This window comes from Strix uralensis, chromosome 1 (assembly GCF_047716275.1).
Source record: "Strix uralensis isolate ZFMK-TIS-50842 chromosome 1, bStrUra1, whole genome shotgun sequence".
NCBI classification, from domain to species: Eukaryota; Metazoa; Chordata; class Aves; order Strigiformes; family Strigidae; genus Strix; species Strix uralensis.
In genome coordinates, this window is record NC_133972.1 from 73,483,380 (window position 1) to 73,489,823 (window position 6,444).

Consider the following 6,444-nt stretch of genomic DNA (forward strand, 5'->3'; position numbering starts at 1 on the left):
CCAGTAACAAGTACCACCAGAAAGGACCAATATTTTCCCATTATGAAAATACAACTCAAGAGGATCTCTATTTTTTAATAATCACATGCAATTTTTATTACACAACTGAAGTTGGTTTTGCATTTGACTCAGTCTGGCTAGAAAACGCAGTCCTCAGCTGTAAAGTTGGTAATGCTCTGCTGACTCAAAAACTAGCAATTCAGTTCAGGTATTCTGCACAGCCAACAACTCCACCTCACCCTCAAATGCCCTAAGTGCATTCAAGGTATGCTTTTAAAGCTTGCCTCCCTTGCAGTTTCTGTCTCAAACTTTTTATCCTATAAGTCACTTAATTCTTGGCACCTCCTGCCTCATTATCAAAGTCCAATGTCTGAAGGAGGGATTTAGGCACTATTACTGTAAATACCTAGAAGCCAGTGTGATGACTGGTTACTTGTATTTACTTAAGTGTTGCTGAGTAGCATCCAAAGTCTGTTGACATGGATCAGCACTGCATTCTGCAAAATGCTGTAAAAGCAAGCAGAAAGTAAGTTTCTGTTGCTGACAGCTAATTCTTTTAAACTTGGAAAGTGATAAGCTAAGTGGTACATCTCCAGGTCACAGCAACCTTCTACAACAGCATGAACTATAAGCATAATTTTCTCACATCAAGCAGTTTGAGAAAAATGAATCTGCTTCTTCATCTATTTTGAGCGTTATGAAACCAACATATAGAAATAAGCCAATACATTTACGTAGCCCACAAACATGCTTATAATCTGGAACAGCTGAAGTACTTGATAAAAGCATCTGATGACTTATGCATAATGTAACTAATACACTTTCCATGATAAGCTTTAAAAATCAAGCCATATTGCTGAAACAGATAATGGTGTAGATGATGTACATGACCAGTGGCCCAGACCCTCCTCTTGGACAAACCTCTTACTGCTGTTGAGTATTACAAAATCCCATGAGCTGTGAAGGACACAAATTGTCCCTGGGACCTGAGATTCTGTGGGATGCTGTTAACAAGCTAAATACATTAGGTTTTGCAAACTCTGAAAAGTGGGATTGCAATCTATTAGCCCGAGAGGATTTTCCAGAAGGAGGTTTGAGTGTTGCACTGCAATGAGGTCTGAAGAAAGGATTGACCCTGTTGTCCTGTTAGGTTACATGTCTTTCCAAGAGTGAAAGGAAGGGAAAAATGAGTTCAGAAATTATACAATATGGTTAGTTTCTTTCAGCTACAGCACGTCAGATCTGAGTACTTTAGGTAAGGTGAAAGACTGTCTGAAAAAGCACTTCTGGGAGGCTTGTTCAGTAAATTGTTTTTCCATGTCTTTCTGAAGAAGAGTTCCTAGCGCTTCTTAAAAGTTGGCATGGAAGTCCCCAGGTACATTGATACATTCAGTATGTACAGTTACAAGGGCTATGGAAGGCTTTTTTCTATAGAAATTTGAGTACCTGAGGCAACAACTGCTCTCTAGTTTGGAAACTAAGCAGACACTTCTGTCTGTGTTTACTCCTAAGGGAAAGTAATGTGACCATCATAAGGCTGTGAGTTACATCAATTTTAAAAGATACTGCTTTGAATTAACAGAAAAGTGAGTAGGAAAATTCTTCCTTCTGGAAATCTAGTTCTCAGCTGATTATTTATGTGTTGATATTCATTCTTTCCAAGTAAACAAAGCAATAAGCTCTTCTTATGAGCCAAGTGAATCAACATTAGTGGAATGAGAATCATTCTCTTACATAATTGTTTTTCCCCTACCTCCAAGCCCTTAAAAAAAAGGCCAGAAAACCCACCTTTGAAAAAAATCTGGCTGCAATGATAAATTAAAACAAAAGGAGTGATAAAATGATAGGGAGAGAAGGATTTAATCTTTCATTTTTAAAAAAGTATGTACAAGGTTTTGAACATGTCTTAGAAAAAATCCTATACTCCAATGGATATTTGCAAAGAAAAATTATGAAAATATACCCTGCAAAAGAAGTATGAAATCAGCAGATGTATTAAAAAAAAATGGATACACTAATTTTTCCAAAAAAATAACTTTGCATGCAGTTCTGGTGCTGCCTTCGTACTCCAGGAATGTAGTCAATGTAGGGATCCTTGAGTCAGGTAAATCCAACTTCAAAATAAGAGAGAAGCAGGCCCTTAAAACACTTTGCTACATTGGAATTAAAAGAGCCCACTCAGTCCTTCCTTCAAGATTGTCTCATTCTAACACCAATCTCCAGCAGCAACTGCTGCATATAGAGTCTCATGCTAAGTGCAGACATTGACAAGTCACTAAAACTCATCCAACTGTATTTTAAGTAGAAGCCAAACAACCACCACAACAATGAAGTCTGTGAGTGATTTTTCATTGTCTGCAATATAAAAGTCAATAGTGGTCCCAGATATTGGTAAAGTGCCGTTTCTATTAGACACAACTGAAGGGGGAACTCACACTGCACAAGATGCAGGACAACAAAGAGAAGTGTTCCTCTTCCTCCTAAGACTAAGGGGGGGAGGAACTGCCCTTCCACAACCTTATGAGATCAGATGGCATCTTAAGATGCCAAACTTTTTAGCACGGTTCTGCTCCAATTCTATGACAGCTAATTATGAAGGACACTACACAGTGAAAGCCATCTGTGTAATTCAAGAACAGCACAAGGCTTTCTATTTCCTGTACGTGGTCAGAGCAGCAGGCAGTGGTATAACATACATCAGGAAGAATTTTTCTTTTTCTTTTTTATTAGGAACATGAGTAACCTAGGAGTTTTCCAAAACTCCATGATCACTGATCTGTGGAGAACTGTTTCAGCCTAATGTATTAACAATGCCAATGACAGCCAAAGCAAAGATCACCAGCTCACTGGCACTGTTGTGCTCTTCTGCAATATCTGATCAGCCTGCTGGCTACTATATTAGCCCTTATGTCTAATGCAACTCCTGGTTTTAAAATGGAAATAAAAATTAACATCTTTATAGCACTAAAAATTAAAAATCTATGTGACACTCCACAGTGTATCTTCATTCCCCTTCAGTCCCCTGGAAAGCCTTCACAGTCCAGCTTCGCGCAGTCCCACCCCAGCCTCAGATGTCTGCAGCCTCCCAGCTCACTATTTCCACACCCATGCAATACCAGGTCACCTACAACACATGTGCACCGTGTCAGGCATAGATACATAACTGCGTTTCTGTAGAATTTGCTCAAGTAAATGATAGAAAGCTTATGGCAGCATTAGGTTTTTAGGCTGGCTGTGGAGGGAAAAATGATACCTTATCTGGCATAAAGCCTACTGGTAGAAAGTTAACTCCTCAACATATTTTGAACTAGCAGAGTCAGTAAGTAAGTTTACACAAGCTCAGTGCTTTGTGTTTTTACTGTACCACCAAAACATGGTCAGAGAGTACACAAGTCTTATCATTACTGACTCCTTATCTTCAAAATCTTCTACGTGTATTTGATCCAAGTTCTTTAAGCACCCACTCTGCGTGCAGTCCTGACCTCCCAGGACTGGTGATATTTGCTCACCACAGAAACAATGGAGCCATTTGTCTTGCAAGCAGGCCTGGGCAGGGGAGTCAGCACTCTCCCTCGCTGGCCCCCACTGGGGCATTTGTTTCAAGAAATCGAAACAACTGAATTTCAGAGCCTTAGCACAAGACACGATATCGTTTCTTTAACCTTATTTTCCACTTCCTAAACTCATGCAAGCCTTCTCGTGCCAGTGACTACAGAATGAACAGGAGAAAAATAAAAATATACCAGAATACATATACAAACAGTATATATACTCTTAAATGACTGAGCTAATCCATGAGAAAGACTTACAAAAAATGTAGTGTTAGAAATAGCAGGATGTCCATAATACTCCATTAAGGATATTGATGATAAACCGCTTTTCTTCCTGGTGTTTCACAACTGAAATGTCTAGTCACTTGCTTTCTACCTACTTTGGAAGCAGTGGACAGAAGGCCAAGCAAAGACCATTTCTATTCTCACACATTTCCATTAAGCTCTCACTAAAAGTCATTGTTTTCCTAAATTGCTCTCAGAAATCAAATTTGCATTTAATATCAATCTGGTGCAAGTACAGTGTTTTCTCCTTTACACTAATTGTTTTTTTAAAGATGTTTTCATCAAATGCATGATAGAAACTTTTGGAATGTGCCCCTTGAAATGTCCTGCTGAGTTTTTGCTAACATTTGGTAACAAATCTCATGAGAGCCTTCAATGGAAGTTAACATTTTTTGCATGTGTCATACTGCAATTCTTCAAAGCAGAAGTTTATAACAAAGTCTTAATGTGACTTTAAAGCTCCGAGTCCTATTCTAGATATCTGCTTTATGTTTGCTGACATTGCTGACTGCCCAGAATTTGGCTGGCTCTGACCAGATCTAAGCACAAAGGCAAACTGAAATGACGCAGAACTTACTTCTTCCTCCTTTGTACTTCCTTAACAAATAGAAATTTAGCAGCATGTGCATAAGGAAAGTAAGCAACAAAAGAAAAGAATCCCCAAAACCACAACCAACCAAAACCACCCACTCACATGCCAGTTGGTTTTTAAAGTGATTTCTACAGCTAACAAAAGGGACAGATTGGGAGTCTTGAAACATGAAGTCTGTTCTACCCACATAAACAGCACTTCCTGGGAGGCAACCAGCATGTTATGCTTCCATTAAAAAAAAAAAAGAAAAAAAGAAAAAAAAAAGAAAAGAAGTATGTATGTATCTCTAGAGATCAAAAGGAGAGTTACTAGCCTAAGGGAAAGGACACGTTGATGGTAACTTTATATGGCCTTTATGATCTACTAATCCTGAGCTGAGCTGAGCAGAACAGATCACTCAAGTACTGTGAAACCCTATAGTTCTGCAACATCCTGCCTGCCCTGTGGGCCGTGACCTTAGCTCTGCAGTTCCTGAGCATACCTTACCTCTGAAGCTGTGTCGAGGTCTTCAAACAACAACTTTATGGCTCTGCTCTACAGTGCTTGCACAACAGTACTCTGTTTTCAGTCACATATTTGTCTGGCCACAGCATGCTACTGCAACTCTGTAATTGAAATAAAGTGGTGGAATAAGGACCTTTCCCAAGCTGTACCAGCAAGAAGCAGTTCAGCCTGTAAGACTCACGCAATCTTTGTCTTTGGCCCAAAGTGTGGCTCTCTGGCAGCTCAAACCAATGTAAATCAGCCCTTTCCTCGCAACGATGCTCATGCAACAGCACAGCAAGCCACTTCAGCAACATGAGCCAGCTCAAAATGAACCCTGTCAAAAAACTGTTTCAGTTAGATGAGCTACCTGAACCTCTCCTCAAGGCAATCTCACAGCATTACTGATGGTGCAAGCAGGAGCTGTCGATAGAAGGAGGTAGGACAGAAAGGCAGCAGCCTCAGTTTAAATCTGTTTGGGCTGCTGTGGCCACTCCCTGAGGCTGCCACATTGATTCTAATTTCTGGGAAATTAGCTTCAGCCTATAGAAACTACTGTGACTCAAAATTTGTTTTTGTAAGAGGACCATATGAGCTGCAGCTATTGTATTTTGAAATGAAAATGTTTAACCTGCCAAGAACTGAGGGGAAACAGAAGATTTAAAAGAAAAGAAGAGAAAAAGAGAAAAGTGAGCAAAATACTGTAATTGGCCTTTTCATGGATAAAAGTCTTAAAATGTAGTTTACTTTAAAATCATACTGCATGACAGAATATGGTTGTTTATTTAAAATTCTTCCTTTGCTTAGGTCTTTGTATTATTTAAAGCTTGTCCTATATTGACAATTACAAGGTATGGAAAGAACCATCTATATCATTCCTTCTCCATAAGGCCAAAACTTCTGCTTTCCAACTAACTCTGAAGTGCCTAGGAAAAGAGGATAAAAGTTTTATGCTTGATTTGGACATCATACCAGCTTGCTTTTACTGCCTGAAACACGAATAGCATGTCTACATAACTGAACCCTGACAATTGCAAAAATCAGTCTAGTTAGTACACTGTCATTTTTTTAAAGCAAGGAGACCTTGTCAATTCTACCTGTCAGGGGAGTTTGGGCTGCACTGTTAAACATTTCAAGAAAACAGAATAAAACATGTCCCCTCTATGGAGCAGACCTTCGTTTACTTTCCTTGCTTGCAAGCATACCATTAGAGACCACAGCGCAAAACTGTCCACAGGACTAGACTTTATTACTGGAACTATTCCAGGTCTTTCGTTGAAGCTACGCCTGTGAATGGGAATCACTAGAACTTCAGTTTCATGGATTTCCTGGCAGATAAGATAGTATTTATGAGATGCCTCAGCTTTCCTACATTTGTACCAGTATGAAGTATGATTGGCAGCGACCTAATTTCATTATTCTTAGTTAGATGAGTCAATAAGTGTGGAAAGAGAAATGAAATGGGCAGCTAATCAACACAAAAATCAAATATTCTGAGGCCAAGAAAGTATTTATACACTGATGACTCAGCTT